Below are 27,865 nucleotides of genomic sequence, written 5' to 3' on the forward strand. Positions count from 1 at the left end.
CTATTTCAGTAGAGAACCATCTTTGGTTGTGCAAATGGTATAGGCAAGAGGTATAATTTGATCGCTAATGTATCAGAGGACTGATTTATGTATGAAACTTGGGTTCTTCAGTGTTCATAGAATAATAGAATTTACAGTGCAGAAGGAGACCATTCGGCCCATCGAGTCTGCACCGGCCCTTGGAAAGAGCACCCTACCTAAGCCCACACCCCATTCCTGTAACCCAGTAACACACCCAATTTTTTTTTGGACACTAAGGACAATTTAGCATCGCCAATATACCTAACCTGCACATCTTTGGACTGAGGGAGGAAACCGGAGCACCTGGAGGAAACCCAAGCAGACACGGGGAGAACGTGCAAACTCCGCACAGACAGTGACCCAAGCCAAGAATTGAACCTGGCACCCTGGAGCTGTGAAGCAACCGTGCTAACTACTTTGCTACCATGCCCCGCCCCCTCCTAAAGGGCCACGGTGTTGGAAGGAGATTAATGAGGGGGATCTTAAAGGCTTAGACAAGAAACAAAGTGGATTCATTCAGCAGTGGTTAGCACTGCTGCCTATGCCGCTGTGGACCAGGGTTCGATCGCTGGGTCACTGTCCATGTGGCGTTTGCACACTCACAGTTTCACCCCCACAACCCAAAGATGTGCAGGGTAGGTGGATTGGCCACGCTAAATTGCTCCTTAATTGGAAAAAAATATTTGGGTACTCTAAATTTACACTAAGAAAAACAAGATTAATTTAAGTCAAACCAGAATGCTGAAACGTAGATTCAAGTTCCAGGATTGACATCTGGAAATGGGTGATGCACCCACGCAAATCGAGGCCTTTGGAGATAAGGAGCAACAGCTGGCACAGGAGAGGCATGACGTCAGTCATCAGGAGACCAGAGGAGAGGGGCGAACAACACAAAGCAGAAGGAGACGCTATCCTGAGCACAGAATCAACAGGCAGGGGTGAAGATAACTCGACATCTTTGAGAACCAATGCCGAAGGAGATGGCATCTCTTCAAGCAGATGGTCACAGCCACCTGTGCCTTCATCAGTTCAGATCTCTGTGGCACTTCACAGGCACCAGTACATCACTCTGGTGATGTATGCCTTCTTTACCGTGTAAGGAACGTTTGAGGACTCTGGGTCTGTACTCGTTGGAGTTTAGAAGGATGAGAGGTGATCTTATTGAAATGTACAAGATACTGAGAGGCCTGGATAGAGTGGATGTGGAGAGGATGTTTCCACTTATAGGAAAAACTAGAACCGGAAGACACCACCTCACATTAAAGGGACGATCCTTTAAAACAGAGATGAGGAGGAATTGTTTCAGCCAGAGGGTGGTGAATCTGTGGAACTCTTTGCCGCAGAAGGCTGTGGAGGCCAATTCACCGAGTGTCTTTAAGACAGAGATAGATAGGTTCTTGATTAATAAAGGGATCAGGGGTTATGGGGAGAAGGCAGGAGAATGGGGATGAGAAAATATCAGCCATGATTGAATGGCGGAGCAGACTCGATGGGCCAAGTGGCCTAATTCTGCTCCTATGTCTTATGGTCCTATGGTCTTTACCAAGGCTGGACAACACATCAGGTTCACAATTCATGGAGAACCAGAGGGAACTGGGTCTGGTGCCTGGATCGGTCCCCTGCAATACCATCCTGCACGGTTCTTGGTCATTGTGGTGCACTCTAAATGATCTGGCCCACCAGAGAGGTGGGGATGTTGGGTATGGTGAGGCATTGGAAGAGGATAGCTCATTGGGGGAGGATGTATGGGTTTTGGAAGCTCTAAAAAATATTACACCTACATGGAGAGTTTGTGATGACAGGGAAAACACCTGAGGGTTCAGCAACATTCTGAAAGATAAATGTAAAATGTTTTGACACCTTAAAATGCCACTATTAGATACTGTATTGTCAGGTAGATGTATTTTTAATACACTCATTCATCACTGGGATCTGTCTTTAAAGGTAAGTTTACACTTACATTGACCAGCATTGTGCAATTGTGGTCATGTATTGCAATACTTTTCCAATTATCAAAAGTGCAATATCGCATTAAAAACATGTCAAAAAGAGTTGCACCAGACTGTTGTCATATTTTGTGACTTGATTTGAATCAAATGACAACTATGGCTGTTTTAAAATAACTTACTAGTGAAAGTTGAAAAGTAATCTCTGCACCTGTTGCCCTCCATTGATTGACAGTAACTCTGCTTTGAAATGGAAATGGGATACGATTCTTTTAATATGGACAGGGGAGTCCACACTGAGGAAGATAGCAACTAGGTATTATTTACACAAACAATATGTACCCTACCTGGTAGCTCCTTAAGGTTCCTCGCAGGTCGGTGCCTTACTGCCGACCTTTTATATATGGGCTAATTGAGATACCCCGCCCCTTGCAGGGGAGTTCATGCTCAGCCTGGACCATGGGGAAGACAAGCATTCCCACCCTGTAGGTCCCGTGCGGCATATTGCAATTCTGTTTCATCAGTTTTTGTCGGTTTCAGGTAATGTAGCTGGAAGCTTTTGTTACGACAGCTGTAGCCATTATGAATGCTTTGCTGGGTTTTAAAATATCTGAATGGCTTCAACTCAGCAAGTGGTCTATTGATCCAAGAACTACTGAAACGTTTGAGAGGCTGTCAGAGCAGAATATGCCTTTAATGTGTTTTCTTGCTTGTTAGCAAACCCAATAAATATTTAAAGAGTTACAATTTTTTTGCACTCGGATGGTCTTTTTCCAGTGTCAATAGTAGTGTGTTTGAATTCAGGATTTTATTTAGATTGTTAGAAGTTAACTGTTTCCCCCTATGATTTTAAAATAATTAGTAAGAAGTCTTACAACACCAGGTTAAAGTCCAACAGGTTTGTTTCGAATCACTAGCTTTCGGAGCATTGCTCCTTCCTCAGGTGAATGAAGAGGTAGGTTCCAGAAACATATACATAGACAAAGTCAAAGGCGCAAGACGATATTTTGAATGCAAGTCTTTGCAGGTAATTAAGTCTTTACAGATCCAAACGGAGCAACTGGAGAGAGGGACAATCACAGGTTAAAGAGGTGTGAATTGTCTCAAGCCAGGACAGTTGGTAGGATTTTGCAAGCTCAGGCCAGATGTTGGGGGGGGTGAATGTAATGCAACATGAATTCAAGGTCCCGGTTGTGGCCGTACTCATGTGTGCCGAATTTGGATATAAGTTTCTGCTCGGTGATTCTGTGTAATGTATCTCCTGGTCTACTCTGCCATACATATGTTCGGGCTGATGTTGTACAACTTCTGAACTTCGACTCATGTCTATTTCTTTCGCATCAGTTTCTCAACTAATCTACATTTAATCAGGTCTCCTTTCAGCTGTCCGAATTCACATGATTCTGCAAACTGCGTCATGACAGTAGTGATCTATGGTTTCTGTTTCTCCTTAAGTTCCTGTGTTGAATACATAGCATTCATATGTAACATTCACTCGGGGTTCAAAGTGTTTGTTCAAGACTTTCAAAATCTCTGCCACCTTTTGTCCTTGCTCATCAGTTAGATTTAGACTGGGACACACTTTGTAGCAGTCCTTCTCCAGCAGTGCTAGATGTGTGGCTACTTTTATCAGATCAGTTATGCAAGCTCATAGCTTTGCCATTGCAAGTAGAAAAACTTTATCTTTACTAGAGCTGAGATTGGAAAGTTTACCACGTTCACTCACTCAGCAGGTTTCTTGCAGCCTTTCATTGCTTTTCTTTGGATCTTTCTCAGTAGTTTTCTGCAGATTTGAACGTTTCCTTCTGCCTGGGTTCTCAGAGTCTTCTCTGCTGCATTTGCAAGATTCAAAAGTCTGTTTTATCTCCACTTCATGATACCAAGTTTCAAATTTAAGGATAGCAATGCTTCATCAGTGTCTTCTCAGTGAGAGGCTTTATTGAACTGCCTTAAAATGTCTTCTTCCAGAGAGACAGCCTTATGGCCTAATCATATGATTACAGAAAGCTAGATGTGACATCGGACTGATTATATTTCAAAACCCAAACAATGTGTGTGTTTATTAACAGGGCAGGATAATGTTTCCACAGTCAAAAAGCCTACTGACATTCAGTCTAGACTTACAGAATAACCGCCTGTAGGGGAAAAAGAGCAAACTACAAATTGATAGATCAGAAAACCTTTAAACATTTGCAAGAAAACTTACTTATACAGTGCATCCACATAAATGGTCCACATCTGAGTCTCTGTCATGAGAGTGATAGCAGCTGTTTAATCTCACCCCCAAGAAGGTCTGGCAAAGAGCCAGATAACTACAGAAGTTAATTTGGAATTGATTATAAAAATGTTTAAAAAAAATTTTAGGCCACAGTCATAAAGTACATCAATCTCGGCAACTTCAGCCAAGCTCAGGCAAGTGTGTTCAGTGTTTGTCCATAACACATGATGCCATGGCAGTCGTATACAAGCTGTGCAATGTCTGGCTTGAATCCAGCTTGCACATCGTTCTGGCAGCAGTTTGGAAAAATCTGGATATCATACGGATACACTAACTCCTACTTAATGATGCAAAGATTTCATTCAAATCATATTACCAAGATATCACATAAATTAATGCAGGTCCAAATGTGGCCTTAGTATTTTAGTTTTAGAATCCTGGCCCAGTTGTTGAATTTCTTTCTTTCCTACCAGGAGAATTTGTGCTCTTATATCAAAGGCTATTCAGCTGAAGCATTTGGGATAATCGTTCAAAAATTAAGCAAATCATTGAAGGGTAGGAATGAATCATACAAGATTCTGAGGGTTAGAAAGAATTGTTTTGGATGAGGGTGGCACAGTGATTAGCACTGTTGCATCATTGGGACTGGTTTAGCACACTGGGCTAAATCGCTGGCTTTTAAAGCAGACCAAGGCAGGCCAGCAGCACGGTTCAATTCCCGTACCAGCCTCCCCGAACAGGCGCCGGAATGTGGCGACTAGGGGCTTTTCACAGTAACTTCATTTGAAGCCTACTTGTGACAATAAGCGATTTTCATTTCATTTTTCATCACGAAGACCTGGTTCGATCCCAGCACCTGGTCACATTCCGTGTCGAGTTTGCACATTCTCCATGTGTTTGCATGGGTCTCACCCCCGCAAACAGGCTAGGTGGATTGGCCACGCTAAATTGCGCCCTAATTGGGAAAAAACGAATTGTTTTGGTTGCTTAATGTGAAGAAAGAACTTGAATTTGTACAGCATCTTTCATGCCCTCAGACATCCCAAAGCACTTTATAACCAATGGATTACCGTGTTGCCCCTGTTGTAATGTAGGAAATGCATCAGCAAATTTGCACACAGCAAGCTCCCACACGCAACAATGTGATCATGATCAGATAATCTGTTTTAATGATGCTGTCTGGGATTTTCTGACCTCGATGCGACAAGTCCCACTGTAGTGGATGCAGAGAGCCAACTAAAAGTCCATTAACTTTGGCAGAATCGGAAAATCCTGCCGGTGGGTGGGGCGGGAAAATCACAGTCATTTAGCTGAGGCATCAATATTAGTCAGGACACCAGGGAAAAATCCAAAATTCATATCATACCATGAGATCTCTTCTATCAACAAGTGATGGTATAGTTTTATGTCTCATCTGAAAAGTAGCACCTCAGACAGTGCATTACCCTCTCAGTACTCAATACTGGGGCAGCATGGCAGCCTTGTGGATAGCACAATTGCTTCACAGCTCCAGGGTCCCAGGTTCGATTCCGGTTTGGGTCACTGTCTGTGCGGAGTCTGCACATCCTCCCCGTGTGTGCGTGGGTTTCCCCCGGGTGCTCCGGTTTCCTCCCACAGTCCAAAGATGTGCAGGTTAGGTGGATTGGCCATGATAAATTGCCCTTAGTGTTCAAAATTGCCCTTAGTGTTGGGTGGGGTTGCTGGGTTGTGGGGATAGGGTGGAGGTTTTGACCTTGGGTAGGGTGCTCTTTCCAAGAGCCAGTGCAAAATTCGATGGGCCGAATGGCCTCCTTCTGCACTGTAAAATTCTATGAAGTGCCAGTAAAGATCATGTGCTCATTTCTAGAAGGTACTTTTATCCACAAAGGTGCTACCACTGAGCCAAGACTGACAGCTTCAATATGGACCCATTTACAATGTGATTTTGTGTGGCTACATTCTAAATTAATGCATTTATAGTTCCACTGTATTATTTCTAGTTGCGGCACAGTGCCTATTTTTGTGTCAGAAGGTCTGGGTTCAAGTCTCACATCAGGACTTGATGGCCAATGAAAGTGGTTTATAACATGGCCAAAGAGATTGGTTATCAGTCTGTAAATCCTTCCAGTATGCCTGCTGGCAGATAGTAGAAGTAGGAGAGTCTCCTGGCCATCGCTACTGCAAAAGGCAATGGCAAATCACTGCAATACTTTGCCAAGCATGATCATGGGCTGATCTATTGGAAGTCCATGGTCAACTTTCATTGAATCCCTACAGTGCAGAAAGAGGTCATTTGACCCATTGGATCTGCACCGCACCTTCGAAAGAGCACTCTACCCAGTCCACTCCCCCATCCACCCTGCCCTATCCCCATAATCTGCATATCACTGGACACTAAGGATCAATTTAGCATCACCAATCCACCGAACCCGCACATCTTTGGACTGTGGGAAGAAACCGGAACACCCAGAGGAAACCCTCACAGACACGGGGAGTATGTGCAAATTCCATACAATTCTCCCTTTCGGATTGGTACATGAAGGAGGAGAGGGATTATTTCCAACAAAATCATAAACATTTTCAAAAATATGCTAATTATTTATTATTATGAATTGCTGCCTGTGTTTGAAAGTTGAGTGCAAAGAAATTTATTTATCTATGGTACATGTTTTATCATCTTTCAGACATTTTTCACATGAAATAGAGATAGTGAGATGACTTTCCCTTGGGCTTTGGGATCCAATGTGGAGACCATGTTAGTGTCCCAAGCCCACACTTGCTGATACCAAGACCAGCTGCACAACCTTGCAGGAGGCAGGATGGTGGGTAGGCTCTCAATACACTTTCTTAAGCAACATTAAGGCATTCTCAGAGGCAGTAGGTGCCTCCGATGGAGTAGAAACCCATACAGAGGAATAGTTTGAGCCACGTATGTGACTTTTCCTGCCTGTGGCCACATCATTGGGCCAGGGAGCCTCACTCTAAAGACCCCACCCCACATCCCACCACCTATCCCTATGCACGCAGCATCCCTATGCTTTGATGTCAAAATGTGGTTGAGGCCGCAAAATTACCTCAAATTGGGACTGTAATCACTTTAGCTGGCTGCTCACCTTCATGGTGCGGTTAGCTGATTTCCCTAATGTCCCAGGGAAATGTCCCTGGTATCAGGAATGTATTGTGTACGTGTCCCAACGTAGCTTCCCCTATTTACCAAGCACCCCCACTTCCAACCCCGTCTCCAAGGGGCCACAAAAAGCTAACCCACAGGGACTAATTCCAATCTCGAAGCATTCCTGATTTTGGGTACAGCATGGTATAAAAGCTCACGAAAGTGATGCCAGTCCTGGATTCCTGCAAGATTATTTTGAGTCACTTCATTTCTACGTGGGGTCTTTTCCCGGCTCTGGAGCTCTCAGCTGAACGAGGTGGGAGTTTTTTAAAATGTAAGTGAATCACTCCAAAGCAAGTTGTTACGTTGTCACTGCAATTTCACAACCTGGAGGCTCATGAGAATCCAAACCATACCTAATTCAAACTGGGCATGGATTTGGAGTGGCAATTACTTAAAGGGCCCAGAAGCTTACACGGGACACTGCTTGCAAATGCTTTTCATGAGAAAAATTGAGAGAGATGTCCCACAGACTGGTCAAGCGTTTTTCTGCTCATTAAAGTTGTGCAAAAGTGATTCGAGACAATATTTTAGTGATATAATTGTAGCAAATCCTTAGCCATACTGTGTACGGTAATGTATGGTTATGGAATTGAAACACAATCCAGACGCTGGATTGATGACCTGGAGACATGAATTCAATCCAACCAATTCAATTCATTAGATAAATGTTTGGAGCAAAACGTTAGTTTCAAGAATGGTAACCCTGAAATTACTGGTTTGTTGTAAAATCTTTTCTGGTTCACTCAGGCTCTTCAAGGAACTGTCCATATCCAGCTTGGCCCAGACACAGTGCCATGTGATGAAATCTTAATTGTCCTCTGAAATGAACGTGCAAGCTGTTTAATTGTATCACCCTCCCCAAACCAATTTCACAACATCATCTGTATTAACAGGCCAGGCTTTAATCTCCCCACTCTGTGGCAGCTTTGAAGGGGGGAGACCCATATAAAATCCAGCAATGGGTGAGGTTTGTGACAAGGGACCAGCCCGGCCTGTATCCTAGTGCAGGTTGGTGGCAAGCTTGGAGGTTTCTCCTTAAAGGGATCCCTGGCCCCATTGCAGAGCTGCCCCCACAACCCTCACCCATCCCAAGATGTTACCCCCCTCCCAACATCCCCAACGGGTTCCCCCCACTAGGGTGTCTGAAGCCACTACACCTCCCACCCCAATTTCCGGATCCTGGTAAGACCTCCAAACATGTGCTAAATCATGAGCCAATGCTGAACCTCCTCAAGCTCTGAGTAGCCACTGCTTCCGAAGGTGCTGACAATGCTGGAGTGCTGCCACCCTCTGGTCAGCAATGTTCTGAGGTGCGACGTCCTGTCCTTGGCGGGTGGAAAAGTCCCCTCAGGTCTATTAACGACCAATTGGGCATTAAACAGGTGAAGGACAGCCGCTCCTCTGCAGGAAAGGTTCCCTTCCAGTGTTTTTAGCTTGGTGGCCGAAGAATGAGGCAGAAACAAAGGCACCCAGTAAACGCCACCCCAATATGTGCAGAAATTGACAGAGCTGCCCACAAACTGGTCAAGCAATAGCCTGGCATATCCATACTCACACAAGCATATGAGTGAATAGCGATTAGACAACTTGGGTGATAGATTTAGATTGAGGCAACATGGGTGGAGGCTTCAGTGCATCATAAACACCAGCATGGATTTGTTGGGTCAGTTTCTGTGCCGTATTTCATTGAATCATTGAACTGTTATGGCGCCGAAGGAGGCTGTTTGGCCCATTGTGTCTGCACTGGCTCTCCAAATGAGCATTATGACTCAGTGCCATTCCTCTGCCCATTGTTTCTATTCAGATAATCATCTAATTCCCTTTTGAATGACTTGATTGAACCTGCCTTCACCACACATCCAGACTGTGTATTCCAGACCCGAACAAATCATTGAGTGAGAAAGAATCCTGGGAGAGGCATCTCCCGGGATTCCTGATGGCCGTTACGCCTCACGAGATCTGGTTAGCTCTCAATGGGCGGGACCCAGTCTCGCACGGTTAAGTGAGTTGAAAAACCACCTTAGCCATGCTGATGCTGGATGGAACGGCCACCCAGTATCTATCGGCCTCGTCGAGGAGGCCACAGCCAAGCGCCGATTAGTACTGGTCCCCACAAATGGGGACAAGGTATACCAGCAATTGAGGGGGGTTCTCCCAGATGATCGGAGTGCCTGGGTGGCCGTCCTTTGGCCAGGCTGTTCCCTGGCACTGCTGGTTCCACCTGAGCACCTTGGCACTTGCCAGTCTGGCACTCTGGCATTGACATTTGGGTGCCCTTGCAGTGCCACCCAGGTGCCAGCATGGCACTGAGAGTGCCCAGGTGCACTGCCAGGTTGACAGTGCCATGGTGCCAAACGGGCATTTTGCCCTTGCCATGGATCGGGCATGGAGTTGCCCTGCCGGTATATGGTCGGGTTTGGCGAGGCTCAAGGACCCCCCAACAGTTTGGGGCGTTGGGGAGGTCTGAACGCTGCGTTCGGAGGGGTCGAGAGATCGGGGTACCATTTAAAAATGGCGTCCTGATCGCTTCCTGCACTAAGCAGCTCCGCTTGCCTGAAATAGCAGCAGAGTGCCGTGACATAGCAGGGTCGTTCCCGGGCTCCATGTGTCAGGAACAACTCCGCTAATGCCATCCAGAACGGACTCTGATTTCTTTTGGTTAGATTGGACCCCATATTTGCTTCTTTTGCTAATCACTCGAAATCTATGGCCCCTCGATTTTGAGACTATAGGACATAGGAGCAGAATTAGGTCATTCGGTCCATCAAATCCATTCCTCCATTCAATCATGTCTGATATATTTCTTTTTTTAATTCATGTACGGGATGTGGGCGTCACTGGTTAGGCCAGCATTTATTGCCCATCCCTAATTGCCTTTCAGAAGGTGTTGGTGAGTTGCCTTCTTGAAACACTGCAGGTACACCCATGGTGCTGTTAGGCAGAGAGTTCCAGGGTTTTGCCCCAGCGACAGTGAAGGAACGGATATTTCCAACTCAGGGTGGTGAGTGACTTAGATTATCATAGAATCTACAGTGCAGAAGGAGGCCATTCGGCCCATCGGGTCTGCACCGGCACTTGGAAAGAGCACCCTACCCAAGGTCAACACCTCCACCCTATCCCCAGTAACCCCACCCAACACTAAGGGTAATTTTGGACACTAAGGGCAATTTATCATGGCCAATCCACCTAACCTGCACATCTTTGAACTGTGAGAGGAAACTGGAGCACCCGGAGGAAACCCACACACACACAGGGAGGATGTGCAAACTCCGCACAGACAGTGACCCAAGCCAGAATCGAACCTGGGACCCTGGAGCTGTGAAGCAATTGTGCTATCCACAATGCTATCGTGCTGCTTGGAGGGGAACCTCAAGGAGGTGGGGTTCCTAGGTATCTGCTGCTCTTGTCCTTCTAGATAGTAGTGGTCCCTATTCTCCTGCCCTCTCCCCAAAACCCTTGATCCCATTTTTGATCCTTTAACAGGTTGGAACAGCCTCTCCCTGTCTACTCTGTCCAGCCCCTGTTTAGTCCTTTACTGCAACTGGATCCCGATGGAAATCTCAATGCATTGGCTTACTTAGAGGAGAGGAAATACAGGAAAACTGCTTGAGGACCGAGCTGAGGAAGAGGACCATCCAAAAAAAAAAGAAAAGCTTATTGTCACAAGTCAGCTTCAACAAAGTTACTGTGAAAAGCCCCGAGTCGCCACATTCCGGCACCTGGTCGGGGAGGCCGGGACGGGAATTGAACCTGCGCTGCTGCCTTGTTCTGCATTACAAGCCAGCTGTTTAGCCCACAATGCTAAACCAGCCCCAGTGACAAGCTTATCCACCCAATCGACTATACTGATAAAGAAGAAGATTTCTGAAATTATGTGAAGAACAATGTCCAACTGCCAACAAAACCTCTTTTCTTCTATTACAGTTCAAAGTAATAAGATGGCAAAAATCTAGCTGCCCTTGGGCACGTTGAGCTGTAAGTCAGCAGTAGAAATGAGAGGAAGAAGGTGCACGAGAGAACAAGTTGTCCAGCAACTAGAATTCTTATTCTTCTAGTCCCACAGGAATTTCCATGTTTCATGTCTGAACCCCCATGAGACTTTGGGCTTGATTCAACTAAATGGGAACAAAGTGTCAAAGCGAACGCGTTTAGCCACGTGTTTCCTAGTGCTCACAACGCCAAGAAACACATGGCTATTCAATGCGACTAGCATTGTGTACGGGGCTTCGGCAGCAAATGCGTGGCTGAGGCCATACATAGCACCTTTTTGTACACTGGAGAGCTCTGCCTGTCGGAACATCCCCAGTGTAGCGAGAGATTGGGACGCCATTTTTAAATGAAGTCCCGATCTCCGAGGGCCCCGAAGCAATCCCCGACCCCCCCAGCCCGAATACTCTATGGGAGGATCCCTGGTTCCCCCCCTGCACCTTTGCCAACACCCATGCAGGGCACCCCCAGCCCGATCACGCGTGTACAAAATATGCCATCTTGATACCTTAGCAGTGCCCATGCCAGCTGTCAATGCCACATGGGAACCATGGCAGTGCCAGCCTGGCACCCTGACAGTGCCATCTAGGTGGCAGCCTGGCACTGCCAAGGTATCCAGGTGGCACCAGCAGTGCCAGGGCACCACCCTGCCCAAACAGTATGCAGTTGGGGTCTCCAATCCCTTGGGAGACCCCTTGAGTGCCGTACCATCTGGTCCCACTTTGTGGGGACCAGTGCTGAGTGGCACTCGCCTGAAGTCTCCGAGGCGAAGGGAATCAATTCCAAAGACTCAGGTACTTTGAGATACTGCACTTTAGAGCGAGGCTAGTTGTCTCGCTCTAAAGTGCCTAAAAGTGATCCAGCCCACAATGGGCGGAGATTTACATCGCAATGGCTCACAAGATCACTTCTTCTTCCTGCACCTTTGGCGCACTGAGGCAAACTTTTGTCTGCTTCTATAGCTAATAATTCCTGGAATAGGTCGCTAGTCTGGCACCAGGGTCTTTTAGCTTGAGGGGCGCCACTCCACATGAAGCGTGGCTGATCAGAAGTCTCTTCCATTCTTAGCACCAGCCATTGGCATTTTTGGAAAGATTTGCGGTTCAACACACTCAACCGGTTTTACCGCGCAACAAGCGCATTTTCTTTGGCTATCAGGTCCTGGGGTGGGACTCAAACCTGGATTTTCTGAGTCAGAGGCAGGGACACTCTTAAGACACCCCACTCTTTTCAAAGATCTGCCTGAGAACCACTTCAGGCAGTCCTGTGGCTGCCACACAAGGGCTGCTTCTCTCTTCCACCAGTTGCCACTGAGGTGAACGGAAGTTTAAAATCAACTCCAATATTATTGATTGTACACATCATAATTCCAATTAAAAAGATCAAATATTGCACGTAGCAGTGTCCCCAGCCCCATTCTAATGGGAGGAATGCCATCTGCGGAATGCAACAGGTTAGCAGTGATAGATTGATTTCTTCTTCACTGTCTCTTCTAAGTTTATTTATGGGCTATTTGCCTCTCCCAGGAGGTGATGTAGAGTGAGTCCATGAAAGCACAAATTAATGTGTGAGGTCCAGTGAAAGAAACAAGAGTCTAATGGATTTTCTTTTTACCTTTTATTATATTGAATGATTTATAGTCTACTTCTCAGCAAATGTAAAAAGAAGTTGATTACAGAAGCTTTAATATGTCACGGGTGACTTCGGTATGCAAAGAAAATGGCTTCAGCGTGTGTGAAGCAAGCAAAATATTAATATTTCCAAGAGGCATACATCCACCAAAATTTGATTCGGTGTGTTGCTGTGTGGAATAAAAAGTACAAATAGCTTTTGGAAAAGCTTCGTCAAAAAATTGCCAGAGTAAACAAATCTGGTTTTGTGGTAGTATTGTCTAGTATGTTTTCAATTTTTGTCTTGTTGAACACTTTAACAACATCGGAAAGCATACAAAGAGAAAGACCATTTGGCTATGATCATATACAACCTCCCTTGCCATTGTCTCCTCCGTAGTCTCCAGAATGAATATTCAGCAAAAATGAACCATTTCCCTGATCCCAAAGGTAATAAAACACAAAATTCCAGAGCATCTGTAGGACCTCACATTCCCATTCTGCAACCAAAGCCCCAGACAACACCCCACTCTCATTTATCTCTCTGCATCCGAGAACAGGCTGTGTTTTGCTATCTCTGTTTCGCACTGCAATCCAAGACCAATTTGACTCCCTTTATATCTTAATGTGACATTCCTCTGACCGCACTCAATTTACTTTGAATAGGTTAACACCTCAGTTGAAGCAACAGATTGAAGAATACCATACGAGTGTGCTAAGTGTTTGCTGAAACTGCCAGTCGTAACTTCAAGGCAAATAAATCAATTTGGCCAGGGAGATAATGGAGGAGACATGCATCAGCAAATCAAGAGCTGAAAGATGTTTTTGTTGGCTAAAGGGCATATCATGATACTGTTATGGGCCAGGGTTCAGAGAACCCCAAAATGTATCATGGAGTTCACCTGACCCACAACTTTTAATAGATTATGGTATGGGGAGCACACAGCCCACTCTACAGGTGTGGTACAGCAGAAATGGAAACATTTTTTAAAGCAAAACAACTAAATAACTGGCTTTTAAAGCAGACCAAGGCAGGCCAGCAGCACAGTTCAATTCCCATACAAGCATCCCCGAACAGGAGCCAGAATGTGGCGACTAGGGGCTTTTCACAGAAATTTCATTTGAAGCCTACTTGTGACAATAAGTGATTTTCATTTCATTCAAGTTAACCTTTTTAAAACATACAGTGAACATCTTAGCAACCATTAATTCAAATACAACCCCCAAAGACTACAACACTAGGCAATCCTTTAAACTTTCCTTTTAACATCCATGAGACTTAAAAACAAAACCTTTATCAGAAGCACATCAGGTTAAAGTCACTACTGAAGTCACCACTGTTGTTTGTGATGTACATAAATGACCTGGACAAAGGTATAGGTGGTCTGATTAGCAAGTCCGCAGACGATACTAAGATTGGTGGAGTTGCAGATAGCGAGGAGGACTGTCAGAGAATACAGCAAAATATAGATAGATTGGAGAGTTGGGCAGAGAACTGGCAGATGGAGTTCAATCCTGGCAAATGCGAGGTGATGCATTTTGGAAGATCTAATTCAAGAGCGGACTATGGAAGAGTCCTGGGGAAAATTGATGTACAGAGAGATCTGAGAGTTCAGGTCCATTGTACCCTGAAGGTGGCAACGCAGGTCGATAGAGTGGTCAAGAAGGCATACAGCATGCTTGCCTTCATCGGACGGGGTATTGAGTACAAGAGTCGGCAGGTCATGCTACAGTTGTATAGGACTTTTGTTAGGCCACATTTGGAATACTGCGTGCAGTTCTGGTCATCACATTACCAGAAGGATGTGGATGCTTTCGAGAGGGTGCAGAGGAGGTTCACCAGGATGTTGCCTGGTATGGAGGGTGCTAGCTATGAAGGATGGTTGAGTAGATTAGGATTGTTTTCATTGGAAAGACGGAGGTTGAGGGGGGACCTGATTTAGGTCTACAAAATTCTGAGAGGTATAGACATGGTGGATAGCAACAAGCTTTTTCCAAGAGTGGGGGTGTCAATTATAAGGGGTCACGATTTCAAGGTGGGAGGAGGAAAGTTTAAGGGAGATGTGGGTGGAAAGTGTTTCACGCAGAGGGTGGTGGGTGCCTGGAATGCTTTTCCAGCGGAGGTGGTAGAGGCGGGCATGACAGCATCATTTAAGATGCATCTAGACAGATATAGGAACGGGCGGGGAACAGAGGGAAGTAGATTCTTGGAAAATAGAAGACAGGTTTAGATAAAGGATCTGGATCGGCACAGGCTGGGAGGGCCAAAGGGCCTGTTCCTGTGCTGTAATTTTCTTTGTTCTTTGTTCTTTGAAAACATTTAGAATTCTGAATTCACCAAATGATCAAGAGATAGTCTTTTGATGGCAGAGAGATCAACAGTACACCTGCTCTGTCTGGCTTCAACTCCAACACTAAAAACGAAACTAAAACACACCCTGCAGCAAACAGCCTGAAACGAAAGTAAAAAACTGACAGACAGCCCAGCTCCACCCACCTCTGACATCACTGCAGTATTAAACTCCCATTTCTTAAAGGTACTCTCACTACAGATATGTACATACACTCCCATTTATAAACACCCATTTCTTAAAGGTACTCTCACATGACAATACTTCTTGAAATGTTGCAACCAGTCAGATGGGACACAATGGTCCTTTCCAGTCTTGTAAAGCATACATTCCTAAATCCAAAATTCTTTATTTTAACATCATCCTAAATCGCCACTAAAAATAGATTTTGCGGTAAAAGATTAGAGCCTAACAATTGGATCACAACCAAATTGGCACATTGCACCAACCAAATGAGACCAACTGGAGAAACATGCAAAATGTGTCCACCAACTTCCTTTGTTTAATACTGGTGAGCAGTGAGCACCAATCATGGTTTAAAAGGCAGCTCCCCGGTCTTACGATGAACAAAGATTGTCTGACTCAGATCTATAGATATGGTACAGGCGAGTGAAGGGGACATGTGTTAGCCATCAGCATGCTGTGTGAATATAATGTGGATCAGAAAAAGTATTCGTCCTCCTTCAGTAAAAAAATGAAAATAGCTGATGCTGGTTCCTTTAAAGTCAGCTACATTGACTGCCTAGCATAGGTAAATACTGATAACAGCACGCATGACACATGCTACAGTCAGTAACAAAGGAATTTTGGAAAGCAGCCCTGAAACAGGCATTAGGTCCCTTATTTGGATAGAACCTGTTTTGGGCCATGAATATCTACACGATGGGGTGAGATTCTCCGACCCCCCGCCGGGTCGGAGAATCGCCGGGGGCTGGCGTGGGGCGAAATTCTCCCGAAACGGCGCGATGTCCGCCGACTGGTGCCCAAAACGGCGCCAATCAGACGGGCATCGCGCCGCCCCAAAGGTGCGGAATGCTCCGCATCTTTGGGGGCCGAGCCCCAACATTGAGGGGCTAGGCCGGCGCCGGAGGAATTTCCGCCCCGCCAGCTGGCGGAAACGGCCTTTGTTGCCCCGCCAGCTGGCGCGGAAATGACATCTCCGGGCGGCGCATGCGCGGGAGCGTCAGTGGCCGCTGACAGTTTCCCACGCATGCGCAGTGGAGGGAGTCTCTTCCGCCTCCGCCATGGTGGAGACCGTGGCGGAGGCGGAAGGGAAAGAGTGCCCCCACGGCACAGGCCCGCCCGCGGATCGGTGGCCCCCGATCGCGGGCCAGGCCACCGGTGCCGGAGACTTCGGCAACCGGTGGGGGCGGGATTCACGGCGGCCAACGGCCATTCTCCGACCTGCTGGAGGGTCGGAGAATGACGCCCCTGTTGTCTGGCATGTTGGATACTGAGGTGCCATATTTTCCTCCTGCAAAATGGGCACAGAGCCAAAGAATTTCTGGGTCTACATTCTGCTGTTGCACAACTCTGACTGAGAAGCAGATTGTTTTTCGCACAATACAATTCAAATAATACTTTTCCCTGGTGAATACTGCATGGAAATCAAAAGACAGACTCACTTATTTCTGGAAATTACTGCTGAAGAAACAGAAGGTCTGAAGATGGAGAAATGAAACAACCTGACATAGACCAGAACAAAAATATATTAATTGACAGGAGCTTTGGAAAATTCCAAATTCATTAACAAACGATCATGCAATATTTTGGCAGATGTCGTAAAGGTGGGAAGCTTTTAAGAGAAGTAATGGGAGTGGGGCTGGCATTGTACTTGAATAAAAGAGCACAAGAAATAGGAATGGGGGGTCGACCATATGGCCAGTCAAGCCTGCTCCGCCATTCAATAAGATTGTGGTTAATCTTGGGCTTCAACTCAATTTTCCCATCTACTCCTCATATCTTCCTTTAGAGAAGAAAATCTTGTCTTTCCCAGCCTTACATGTTGGGTGTGATCTAACGGAAATGAAATAGAGCCGTGTCGAGAGCATTTAGCAAGATGTTTCCTGGCGCCAGCAGCGGCAAGAATGACCCCGCTTTCGAACCAGATTCTGCTTAATTTCCGGGCCCCACCAAGGCTGCACTCAGTCCCATTTCTTGCACTAATGCGCTTCGCTATCATTAGGACATCATGGCGTCCCTATCTTGAGACCCCTCCCACTGCAGTCTTCGAACCCCCTCCACCACACCTATAAGAGGTCATTGTGCCCCCCTCACAAGGACACGGCACCCTAGGCCCAATCCCTGGCATGGGATAAATGTCACCTTGACAGGCTGGAAGTGCCACTGCACCCAGGTGGCATCAGGGGTGCCAGGGTACCACCCTGCACAGAGCCCAATCATGCAGGGGCCCCCCGATCACCTAGGAGATCCCCCCCCCCGCCCCCTGAAGTGCTGATACAAACGGTATTCAGCATTGTTTTGTTGAACCCATCCTGATGCTTGAACCAGGGGCTGGTTTAGCACAGTGGGCTAAACAGCTGGCTTGTAATGTAGAACAATGCCAGCAGCGCGGGTTGAATTCCTGTACCAGCCTCCCGAACAGGCGCCGGAATGTGGTGACTAGGGGCTTTTCACAGTAGCTTCATTGAAGCCTACTTGTGACAATAAGTGATTATTATTATTATTATTATTATTATGGACATGGGTGTCAAGTATAGGTCACTTTCTTTTTCCGATTCTTCTGAAAATGATTTGGATGTGAAAGCTTTTCCAGATTTGTTGTCGCTGCCATTGGAATTTCTCTCTTTGGTTCAGCAGATTTAGGGTGGAGTCATAGATTTTCTTTCTTTTGGACCTTTGCGTCTTGCAATGTCTTGGTACTAGGTAAATGTTCATTACTAATTAATTAATAACCTTTTAATAATCTTTATTGTCACAAGTAGGCTTGCATTAACATTGCAATGAAGTTACTGTGAAAAGCCCCGAGTCGTCAAATTCCGCCGCCTATTTGGGAGAATTCAGAATGTCCAACTCACCGAACAGCACGTCTTTCGGGACCTGTGGGAGGAAACCGGAGAAATGTGGGGTAGATTCAATGGGAAATCCCATTGACAGCAGGGGGACCAGAAGATCCTGCAGCTGGCCAACAGAAGGCCGCCCCCTGCCACCAAGAAGCGAGGTCAGAGAATCGTGCCTCTGATCTTATGTTGCAGGGAAGGCCAGTGAGGTCCTAAAGCTGTAGCTGAGCTGATTGGCCACTAACAACCACAACCATCTTCACTTCTGCTAGGTGTGGTGGTATGTATTAGGGATTTTACGGTACCCTGTGATGCCGAGAGGCTATTGGTGGATAGACGCTGGGTCCCGATTGTATCAGCCGCCGACTGGCTCCACCCAGTAAGGCGGAGTATAAGAGCCCGGGTTCTCCCAGCAGCCGCATTCAGGAACTGTGCTGCTGGAGAACAAGTCTGCGTAATAAAGCTATCGTTTGACTCCTTCTCATCTCGTGAGCGATTGATTGCGCTACAATTTATTACGCAGAGTTTAAAGGACATGGAGCTCCGAATCTTTCCAGAGTGTCTGCGAATCAGCCCCCACGCGGCAAACTCAGCGGCCACTTTTAAACACTGGTTAGCGTGTTTTCATGGATACCTCCGAACGGCCCCCGGCGTACCTACAGAAGACCAGAAAATGCAGGACCTGCATTCCAGGGTGAGCCCGGAAATCTACACTTTCATAGAAGACGCGGACGATTTCCAGGCGGCGCTCGCCATGCTGATAGGAATCTACGTTCGGTCCGTCAACCAGGTCTACCATGCCACCAGCTCGCGACGAGACGGCAAATCCCCGGGGAATCGCTGGACGAATTCTACAGTGCGCTGTTAATACTGGGGAGAAACTGCAATTGCCCATCGGTTTCGGCTAATGAACACATGGAGCTGGTCGAGATGCTTTCGTGGCAGGTATGCTTTCATCCCAAATTCGCCAGCGATTGCTGTGAAGAGACTCACTAGGCCTCAAGGAGGCACGGGCCCTCGCGGCCTCGTTCGATGTGGCATCGCAAAATGCCCATGCCTACGCCTCCGACCGCGCGGCAGCCCCTTGGGCACAGTGGACGCCTGCCATGACCAAACACCCAGCACCCCCCGCTCCCCCGCAGGCCTGTGCTGCCAGAGCGCCAGATCACCCGGGTGGGCCCCGCTGCTATTTTTGTGGGCAAGCGAAACACCCCCAACCGCGCTGCCCGGCCCGCTCAGCCCTCTGTAAAGGGTGCAGCAAAATGGGGCACTTTGTAGCAGTGTGCCAGGCCCAGGGGGTCGCCGCAATCTCCGGGGGAGAACCAGGACCCCAACCTCAACCCCCCAACGATCCATGTGCGGCCACCGGGCACCGCCACCTTGGGTCCCGGACTCCATGCGGGAGTGATGGGTGCCGCCATTTTGTCCCCCTGTGGGCACGTGCGATCAATGGGCGGTGCCATCTTGTCCGCCCCCGACCGTCTGCGACCCGTGGACGCCGCCATCTTGGCTGACGGCTAAGGACCCCGGGATGGACGGCCCCACGGGGCCAGAAGAAAACGCCCCGATGCAGCAACTGCGATTGGCTTCGGTGACCCTGGACCAGTCGCTGCCCTGAACGCTCCAAACGGCAACAACGACGGTATTCATATACGGGTTTGAGACGCCCTGCCTGATCGACTCTGGGAGCACGGAGAGTTTTACACATCCCAATACGGTAAGATGCTGTTCCCTTCCGATCCACCCGAGTAATCAAAAAAACTTTCTGGCGGCAGGGTCCTATTCTATAGAGATCAAAGGGTTCTGCATCGCGAAACTCACGGTGCAGGGGAGGGAGTTCAAGAACTACCGGCTTTACGTCCTCCCCCACCTCTGCGCTGCCACACTCCTGGGGTTGGATTTTCAGTGTAACCTCCAGAGTTTAACATTTAAATTCGGCGGCCCTATACCCCCACTCACTAACTGCAGCCTCGCGACCCTCAAGGTCGACCCGTCTTCCCTGTTTGCGAACCTCACCCCGGATCGCAAACCAGTCGCCACTAGGAGCAGACGGTACAGTACCCAGGACCGAACCTTTATCCGGTCAGAAGTCCAGCGGCTGCTGAGGGAAGGCATAATCCAGGCCAGCAATAGTCAGGTGGTAGTTGTAAAGACCGGGGAGAAGCAGAGGATGGTCATAGACTATAGTCAAACCATCAATAGGTACACGCAGCTGGATGCGTACCCTCTCCCCCGCATATCCGACATGGTCAATCGGATTGCACAGTACAAGGTCTTTTCCACGGTGGACCTTAAGTCTGCCTATCACCAGCTTCCCATCCGCCCGCAAATACACTGCTTTTGAAGCAGATGGGTGGCTCTATCACTTTTTAAGGGTTCCATTCGGCGACACTAACGGGGTCTCAGTCTTCCAACGGGAGATGGACCGAATGGTTGACTGGTACGGTTTGCGGGCCACGTTTCCGTACCTAGACAACGTCACCATCTGCGGCCACGATCAGCAGGACCACGACACCAACCTCCGCAAATTCCTCCAGACCGCAAACGACCTGAATCTCACATACAACAGGGAGAAATGCGTGTTTAGCACCAACCATCTAGCCATCCTCGGCGAAATGGAGTTATAGGCCCAGACCCTGAACACATGTGCCCCGTCATGGAGTTCCCCCTCCCTCACTGCTCCAAGGCCCTGAAACGCTGCCTGGGCTTTTTCTCTTATTACTCCCCGGGTCCCCGACTACGCGGACCCGTCCCGTCTCGTGAGTGATTGATTGTGCTACACTAGGTACGATTCCAACCTGTCGACAGTCCCCACTTACACCCTACAGATGTGTTGCTATGATCCCTGGTAATGCTTATGTTCTCCATTATTGAAAAAAAAAAATTGGGCCCTACAGTAACATTATTTGGAGTGTGGGCACCCTGCTTTCAGATAAGTTACATTTTTGAAATGTTTCCTATTGCTAAGTGCCTACTTTGCAGTGCTTTTGGAGGTGTTTTGGTGAGTTCCTGGATTTGCTAATGTTGCCCATCACCTATAGGGAGAGCAGAGCAGGTGATTACTTGCCCATGCAACAGGATTGGGAACAGCAGTAGAAGTGCCTTTGGATATGCCATAGTGGGAGGAGGCAGAGCACAGGCTGTGGAGAGGGCAATGCCTTCTGCCAAATTTGCGATGGACTCCTCTGAGCTCCTTTACAGTGACAGGAAGCTTGAAGGCCAGTCAATACACCCAATATCTAGTTGTGCATTGAGCTCTGTACCATGAAAATCCTCATCTGAGTCCTCTACTGTGATGCTTGTCCACCACCTTGCTGGTGTGTAGATGTAGGTGTTCCTGTCGCTCGTAGGTTATGTTTTGCTCTGTTTATTATATGTCACTTTGTCCTGAAGACAGACAGCTGAATGTTAATGATTGTGTTATGCTGTGTTTTTCTTTTAAAATAATATATTCATTAATAGGATGTGTGTTCCACTGGTTAGGCCAACATTTATTGACCATCCCTAATTACCCTTGAGAAGGTGGTGGTGAGCTGCCTCCTTGAACCACTGCAGTCCATGTTGTGTAGGTTCAGTTGCTGTTAGGGAAAGAGTTCCAGGATTCTAACCCACTGACAGTGAAGGAACTGCAATATATTTCCAAGAAGAGGCATTACGTTGCTTGGAGAGGAACCTTCAGGGGTGTTGTTCCCAGTTTCTGCTGATCATGACTTTCTGGATGGCAGTGGTCATGAACTTGAAAGGTGCTATCTGAGGTGTTCCTTCAGTGCAACTTGTAGATGGCACACACTGCTACCACTGTGCATTGGTGGTGGAGGGATTGAATGGTTGTAGGTGGAGTGCCAATCAAACAGACTGCTTTGTCCTGGATGATGTCAAGCTTCTTGGTGGTGTTGCAGCCTCACTCATCCAGGCAAGTAGAAAGTTTCCATCACTATCCTGACTTGTGGACAGGCTTTGGAGAGTTAGGAGGTGAGTTACTCGCTGCAGAATTCCCAGCCGCTGGCCTGCTCTTGTAGCCAAAATATTTATATAGCTAATCCAGTTCAGTTTCAGGTCACTGGTAATACCCGAGGATGATAATTGTGGAGGGTTCAGCAATGGCAATGTCATTGAATATCAAGGGGTGATAGTTACATTCTCTCTTGTTGGAGGTGGTCATTGCCTGACACTTCTGTGACATAAATGTTACTCGCCTACTATTGTTGAATACCTAAAGTTATGTTGAACCAGTGAGAGTTTGCTATGAGTCTGGCAGCATTGGCATGTGTGGGAGTCCTAAGTGCCAGGAATTGTTGGTGGGGGAGTGATGAGGATGTGGTGCATTGAGCATACATGAATTTGAAAGAGTGGTGAGTAGATGGTGTCATGTGTAGATGCGTTCATTGATGCTAACCACTCACATAAGATAATTAGATATCTTGTGGCACTGCTGCCCAGATCACATATCCAAACCCTGGGAGTCGACCTTTCTAGCCACTTACTCTGCTCCGTTGGGCTCTTAGATCTTCAGGTGTCCCTGTGGGGCCAAGGTGCCTCTCCTCCTGCCTACCTACGTTACTCATGGCTCCAACACTGGCTCCATCAATGTGGCCCTCTACCTGATCCTGATGTATAGTTTGCAAGAATTTTCATTGCATCATTCTAGTTGTGCAACTTCCCTTTAAGAGGCAGCCCATTTTGAAGAAAGAACAAGCTACATGTACCATGCAGTCTGCAAAACCACCACGGGGGCCTCCTGCTGAGTGCAGAGCCGTTTGGCAGAACTGAGAAAGAGAAAGCAGCATTCGCCATCAATTAGAACGAAAACCATTCAGATTAGATGGGTAGACTGTATCTTACCCTCTTCAAATTGAATGGCAAGAACATTGCAAATTGTGGCACTTAAAAAGCAGAGCTGACATGTATAGAAAGAAGGGAGATAAGTATAACAAGAAAGATACATGATAGGATGGTGGCCTGGAGGGCTGGGTTGATTAAATGGTGTAAGGAATGATGGTGCAATTTAAAAGAACAAACAACGCGTCTAAATGTGCCGTAAAAGGCACCAGCAGATCCATCTGCTGTCGATAAAAATGAAAGTCGATTAATGCTGGTCTTTGTGCTTCACATGAGCCCTAATTCACCTTAACTCACCTATCAACCTACTCCTCTTTTCCTTTCCCCCTCATGTGCTTATCTAACATCAGGACTGAAATTGATAGACTCTTTGCAATAAGAGGATCAAAGGATATGGAGAACGGCTAGAAAAACATGTTTGACAAGGAAGTTCAGCCATAATCTTACTGAGTGGCAGAGCAGGCTTGAGGGGCCGAATGGCCTATTCCTGCACCTCTTGAGTGAAAATTGCCTCTATCGCAGCTGATTCAACAGCAGAGCCTAGACGCCACTTTTAATGGCTCTATCGATATGGCGAGCGGCACGCTCCAAGTTCAGAATTTGTGTATGCCGTACTGGACATTTTTCTGCCCATTTTCTCCCAATAGAGATGACCATTCACAGGGGAAAAGCATAATGAGAACAACCCAAACTAAGAATAAAACCTGGCAGCTGGCATATTATAACAGCAGAAACTGTAATTAACATTCCCAATGTGTTTCTGACTTGCTGCGAGGCTAACCTCTAATTGCCCAGAATCCCTCAATTAATTACACTGCTTGGAAAGAATGTTGAGGAGAGCTCGTGGTACCACTGCCCCCTCTGACACAGAATCACCCACATCCTGTTAAAGAAACAGCTCCCACCTCATTGGTTTCTGAACTGTGATATGATGCAGCTGCAGTGAGTGAATACATTCATGCACCGAAAGGCCCAGGTCTTAATTTTCAACCTTTTGAGAACAATGTGGTCATACTTTAAATATTCGGAAGTAAATTGTAATCAATTTCTTTCTCCAAATTTTATCCTTTACTTTCTCAGCAGACTGCCTTGTCTGAAGGTATGCCTCTTCACCCAAAGGTCACTCTCCAGTGCCACAGCCAAACCCAAATCTCCTTGTCTAATACTAGATATTGGGCGGGATTCTCCCGCACCTTCCGGTCGGCCCGACGTCGGCGCTAAGAGCGGCGCGAACCCCTCCGGCGTCGGGCTGACCGGAAGGTGCGGAATCCTCCGCACTTCCGGGGGCTAGGCCGGCACCGGAGGGTTTGGCGCCGTGCCAACCGGCGCCGAAGGACTGGCGCAAATTGGCTCATGCGCAGAACCACCGGCGTGGTTCCGCGAATGCGCAGACAGGCCGGCGTGTTCCTGTGCATGCGCAGGTGCGTTCTTCTCCGCGCCGGCCATAGTGGAGTCCTGCAGAGGCCGGCACCGAAGGAAAGAGTGCCCCAATGGCACAGGCTCGCCTGCAGATCGGTGGACCCCGAACGCGGTCCAGGCCACTGTGGGGACCCCCCCGGGGCCGGATCATCCCGCATCCCCCCCGAGGACTCATCTAGCCGGTACAAGCCAGGTCCCGCCATGATGGACCATGTCCATTTCATGCCGGCGGGACTGGCCAGGAACTGACGGCCGCTCGGCCCATCGGGGCCCGGAGAATTGCCAGGGGGGGCCGCTGCCAACGGCCCCCGACTGCCAAGGCGTAAACCCCGCCCCCGCCAGAAAACCGGCACCCAGAATACGGCAGCCAGCGGCGGAGCGGGATTCACTCCGCCCCCTGGGGATTCTCTGACCCGGCGGGGGGGGTTGGAGAATCCCACCCATTGAGTTTTGACAAGTTATTGAATAATTGGCATCGCAGATAAGCCTGCCTCTGTCTCTCACCTGACATAGTTTTTGGAAATTGTGCATAAATAGTTGTTCAGTGAACATAGAAGTGTAAGAAAATAGGAGTGGGATAAGGCCATTCGGCCCTTCGAGTCTGCTCCACCATTCAAAGTGATCATGGCTGATCCTCTATCTCAACGCCATACTTTTGAGCTCCCCCCCCCCCCCCTCCCCCCCCCATACACCTTGACATTTTAAAAGTCTAGAAATTATTTACTTCTAAAATATATTGAGTGACTTGGCCTCCACACCACACTCTGGGTCCCCTCCCATCCCAGTCCTAAATGGCCAATCCGGTAACTTGAGACTTGGACACCTTGGGCGAAATTCTCCCCCAACGGCACGATTTCCGTCAACTGGCGCCAAAAACGGCGCCAATCAGACGGGCATCGCGCCGGCCCAAAGGCATCTTTGGGGGCCGAGCCCCAACATTGAGGGGCTAGGCTGACGCCGGAGGGATTTCCGCCCCGCCAGCTGGCGGAAATGGCGTTTGTTGCCCCGCCAGCTGGCGCGGAAATGCAGCGCATGCGCGGGAGCGTCAGCGGCCGCTGACAGTTTCCCGCGCATGCGCAGTGGGGAGAGTCTCTTCCGCCTCCGCCATGGTGGAGGCCGTGGCGGAGGCGGAAGGGAAAGAGTGCCCCCACAGCACAGGCCCGCCCGCGGATCGGTGGGCCCCGATCGCGGGCCAGGCCACCGTGGGGGCACCCCCCAGGGTCAGATCGCCCCACGCCCCCCCCAGGACACCGGAGCCCGCCCACGCCGCCTGGTCCCGCCGGTAAATACCAGCTTTGATATACGCCGGCGGGACAGACAATTTCTGGGCGGGACTTCGGCCCATCCGGGCCGGAGAATTGAGCGGGGGGTCCCGCCAACCGGCGCGGCCCGATTCCCGCCCCCGCCCAATCTCCGGTACCGGAGACTTCGGCGGGGGCGGGATTCACGGCAGCCAACGGCCATTCGCCGATCCGGCGGGGGGTCGGAGAATGACGCCCCAGGTTCTAGACCCGCAGATAGAGGAACCTTTTTCCCTGCATCCAGTCTGACCAGCCCTGTTAGAATTTTGTCTGTTTCAATTAGATCCCCTCCTATTCTTCGAAATTCCTTTGAATACAGGCTTAGTGGACCCAATCTCTCCTCATACAACAATCTTGCTGCCATCCTAGAAATCAGCCTTGTGAACTTTCGCTGCAGTCCCTCTCTGGCTAGTATATCCTTTCTGAGTTATGGAGACTAAGAGCACCAAAGGAGACCAAAGGTAACTTGAATGTTGCTGAATAAATAAACTTTTTTTGTCAAAGCTTTTTCATCTTTTACTCATCCGGACAATTTACAAGAATATCAATGTCAAAGGAAACAGCATATTTATACTGTATGAGAAGTGCGTGCTAATTGGTTGGCAAGTGGAGTCTCATTTGCAGAGGCATTGCCATGGATACGGGTGCATTCTCCAGGGCAACACTCCTGCCAATCACAGTCCATTTCCAACCAATCTGGTATTGGTATTCTTGCGAATTGTCCTGATGGGTGCCTGACGAAAATCTTGAACAAAAATGTATCTTTTGTTCAGCAGTATTCAGATTGTATAGCTGTGTTACAGTTTGTCAGTTCGCAACCAGAACCCTGGTCAATCCTGTTTTTCCTTTCCAGCTGGCTTGTTTCAGGACTTCTTAAAAACTTAGAACATGTATATACAACATAGAATTTACAGTGCAAAAGGAGGCCATTTGGCCCATTGAGTCTGCACCGACCCTTGGAAAGACCACCCCACTTAAGCCCACGCTTCCACCCTATCCCCGTAACCCAGTAACCCCTCCTAACCTTTATGGACACTAAGGGCAATTTATCATGGCCAATCCACCTAACCTGCACCGGTTTGGACTGGGGGAGGAAACCGGAGCACCCGGAGGAAACCCACGCAGACACGGGGAGAACGTGCAGACTCTGCACGGACAGTGATCCAAGCCGGAATCGAACCTGGGACCCTGGCGCTGTGAAGCCACAGTGCTAACCACTGTGCTAACGTGCCACCCTTGGGAATTTCCCACCCTTCCCACTGGCGGGGCCTTATGGCCCCACCGACGGTGGTCCTCTGTGGTGATTTCCCCGATTCTGGGATAGGTAAGCCATGCAAAACATTGTAGGCATTGGCGGGACCGGAAGACCCGCCAATGGACAACGGCGAGCCACCTCCAATGCCGGAAAAGACGCTGCGGGGAGACTGGAAAGTCCCGCCCTTTCTTTTTCATGCAAATACTCTGTTTAAAAGAATGGTTCCAAGTAACAAAGGGACCTGAAACAGTAAGCACAAGAAAAAAACAATGAACTGGTCTCAATGTTGCTCCCTCATAGACATCCTCAGCACATCTTTTCTGCAATTAATACACAACTTGGGGGAGGGGAGGGGAGGATGTAGAGTTGAGGTTACAGTCAGGTCAGCCATGATCTTCTTGAATGGTGGATCAGGCTTGATCCTGCTCCTAACTCGTATCTTTGTAGGTACGTGTGTAACTCACATTTGTTGCGGTGGACTGATTTTCATATCTTTCTGTGGTGAATAAACAGAAGTAGAACATCATGTCAGCACCTGCCATGCAACAACCAAGGTTAGAACTGAAAGACAGAATGTAGATTTATTTTGTGATATTTTGCTGCAGTAAAGGTATTGGACCAATACAAGTTATCCATGTTCTTACTTAATTAAGAATCAGGGGCGAAATTCTCCGGAAACGGCGCGATGTCCACCGACTGGCGCCCAAAACGGCGCAAATCAGATGTGCATCGCGCCGCCCCAAA

At 48.1% G+C, this 27,865-nt stretch overlaps 1 protein-coding gene across 2 annotated transcripts in view; it reads left to right on the top strand.

The window, feature by feature from the left end:
• Positions 1–27,865, top strand: part of ccbe1 (collagen and calcium binding EGF domains 1) — a 434,800-nt gene that overhangs the window by 228,758 nt on the left and 178,177 nt on the right. The window lies entirely within an intron of this gene.

The sequence above is a fragment of the Scyliorhinus torazame genome, chromosome 3 (assembly GCF_047496885.1).
Source record: "Scyliorhinus torazame isolate Kashiwa2021f chromosome 3, sScyTor2.1, whole genome shotgun sequence".
Lineage (NCBI taxonomy): Eukaryota > Metazoa > Chordata > Chondrichthyes > Carcharhiniformes > Scyliorhinidae > Scyliorhinus > Scyliorhinus torazame.